This window comes from Pteropus vampyrus, unplaced genomic scaffold, assembly GCF_000151845.1.
Source record: "Pteropus vampyrus isolate Shadow unplaced genomic scaffold, Pvam_2.0 Scaffold9, whole genome shotgun sequence".
Lineage (NCBI taxonomy): Eukaryota > Metazoa > Chordata > Mammalia > Chiroptera > Pteropodidae > Pteropus > Pteropus vampyrus.
The window spans coordinates 16,316,412-16,319,612 of record NW_011888790.1 but is presented as its reverse complement, the minus strand read 5'-3'; the positions used below and the strand labels follow the sequence as shown (position 1 = coordinate 16,319,612).

The 3,201-nt window shown below is 32.1% G+C and overlaps 1 pseudogene; it reads left to right on the top strand.

The window, feature by feature from the left end:
- The first annotated feature begins 2,945 nt into the window (after window positions 1–2,945).
- LOC111730287 lies at window positions 2,946–3,064 on the top strand (annotated as a pseudogene).
- The last annotated feature ends 137 nt before the right edge of the window (window positions 3,065–3,201 follow it).

Below are 3,201 nucleotides of genomic sequence, written 5' to 3'. Positions count from 1 at the left end.
TGAATTCTACCAAACATTCAAAGAAGATTTAATTCTTACTCTTCTCAAACTCTTTCAAAAAATTGAAGAAGAGCCAGTAGTTCCTAACTCATTTTGAGGCCAACATTACCCTAATACCAAAACTTGATAAAAATGATACAAAACAAAAACTGACAAACCAATATCTCTCATGAACACAAATGCAAAAATCCTAAATTAGATACTAGCTCATCGAATACAACAATATATTTAAAAGATTATACACCATGATCAAGTGGGCTTAATCACAGGGCAGAGTGATGGTTTAACACATGTAAATCGATTAATATGATACACCGCAAAAACAAAAGAAAGAATAAGAATCATATAAACATATCAATAGATGCAGAAAAAGCCTTTGACAAAATATAGTAACCATTTATGATTAAAACATTTAACGAAATAAGTATAAAAGGAAAGTACCTCAACATAATAAAGGCAATATACAGCAAACCCTCAGCTAACATTATACTTAAGAGTAAAAAAATAAAAACCTTTCCTCTAAAATCAGTAACAAGACAAGGCTGTCAACTATTACCACTATTATTCAGTACAATTTTGGAAGTCTTGGCGAGTACAATCAGACAAAAGAAAGATATAAAAGACATCCAAATAGAAAATGAAGAAGTCAAACAGCCATTATTTGTGGATAACATGATCCTCTATATAGAAAAGCCTAAAGACTCCACTAAGAAACTACTAGAAATAATAAACAAATACAGTAAATTTTCAAAATACAAAAATCAATGTTCAAAAATCATTAGCATTCCTATACACTAATAATGAATTTTCAGAGAAAGAAATTAAAAAAAAAATCTCTTTTACAATTGCAACAAAAATAAAATATCTAGGAATAAATCTAATGAAACATGTGAAAGGCCTATATAATGAAACCTATAAGACACTATTAAAAGAGAGTGAAGAATAAACAAAGAAATGCAAAGATATTCTGTGTTCTTAGATTGGAAGAATCAACATAGTTAAAGTGACCTTATTACCTAAAGAAAAATCCCATCAGCATTTTTTAAAGAAATAGAACAAAAAACCATCAGATTTGTATGGAAGCACAAAAGATCCCGAATAACAAAGCGATCTAGGCTAAAAAAGAACAAGGCTGGAAGTATCACTCTTCCCAACTTCAAATTATACTACAAAATGTCAGTAATCAAAACAATATAGTATTGGCAGAAAAACACACAAACCAGTGGAACAGAATTAAGAGTCCAGAAGTAAACCCTGTTTTTATGAGCAAATAATTTCTGACAAAGGAGCCAAAAACATACAATGGAGAAAGGAAAGCCTCCTCAATAAACGATGCTGGGAAATTTGGAAAGCCACATGCAGAAGAACAAAATTAGACTACCAAAATTAAGTGCAACTGAATCTGGGATTTGAATATAAAACCTGAAACAATAAATTGCATAGAAGAAAACATAGGTACTAAACTCATGGACTTTGGACTTAGTGAGGATTTTATGAATTTTACCTCAAAGACAAGGGAAGTAAAAGAAAAATAAATGAATGGCACTATATCAAACTGAAAAGCCATTCAGCAAAAACAAAACAAAACAAACAAACAAAACAATAACAACAACAACAACAAAAACCTGTCAACAAGGTAAAGAGACAACCATCTGAATGGGAGAATATATTTGGATATTAGGCCGTCTAATAAGAACTCATACAACTCAGTAACAACAACAACAACAACAACAACAACAAAATCCAATTAAAACTGGGCAGAGGACTTGAACAGACATTTCTCCCATGAAGACATACAAATGGCCAAAAGACAAATGAAAAGATCCTCAACTTCACTAGTTATCAGAGAAATGCAAATCAAAACCACAATGAAATATCACCTCACACCTGTTAGAATGGCTATCTTCAACAGAACAAATAATAAAAAGTATTAGAGAGGTTGCAGGGGAAAAGGAACCTTCATACATTGCTAGTGGGACTGCAAAATGAAACAACCACTATGGAAAACAGGATGGAAGTTACTCAAAAACTAAGAATTGAATTACCATATGATCCAGCAATCTCTCTTTTGGGAATTTACCCCCCAAACCTGAAAACATTAATCCATAAAGATATATGCACCCCAATGTTCATAGCAATATTATTCACAGTGGCCAGGACGTGGAAGCAACTAAATTGTCCTTTCATAGATGATTGGCTAAAGAAGCTGTGGTACATATATACAATGGAATAGTACTCAGCCATAAAAAGAGATGAAATACTGCCATTTGTGACAACTTGGATAGATCTCGAGATAATTATGCTAAGTGAAATAAGCCAGACAGAAAAAGTTGAAAACCACATGATATCATTCGTATGTGGGATATAAATCTAAAAGCAACAAACAAACATGACAGAGACTCCTGGATATGGACAGTGAATTTGTGGTTACCATAGGAAAAGGGGGAAGGTAGAGGTAAGAGGGGTTAAATATTCGATGATAGAAGGAAATCTAACTATGAGTGGCAAACACACAAAGCAATATATATATATATATATATATATATATATATATATATATATATATATATATATATATATATATGACATACTGTTGAATTTTACACTTGAAACTTATTGGATTTTGTTGATCAATGTCACTTCAATAATTTTTGAATTAAAGAAAAAAACTTTATATTTGAAAAAGAAAGAGAAAGAAAGAAAAGCAAGATGTACAACCAAGATTACTTTACCTAGCAAGGCTATCATTTAGAATCGAAAGACAAATAAAGAGTATACCGCGCCCAAGAAAATAAAAGGCTAAAGGAATTCATTACAACCAGACCAGTATTATAAGAAATGTTAAAGGGACTTTTTATCTTTAAGAAGAAAAAAAAAAACAAAAATATGAGTAATAAAATGGCAATAACTACATATCTATCAACAATTACTTTAAATGTAAATGGGCCTACAGCCTTGCCACCCTGAACAAGCTCGATCCTGTCTGATCTTGGACACTAAGCAGGGTCAGGCCTGGTTAGTACTTGGATGGGAGACTGCCTAGGAAGACCAGGTGCTGTAGGCGTAAAAAATAAGAGATCGTAAGCTAACAAGTTCTTTGCAATCTGTAAGGCCTACCAAGGGCTGCCTCACCTAAAAAAAAAAATCTAAATGGACTAAATGCTGCAATCAAAAGACATTGGGTAGCTGAATGGATTTTTT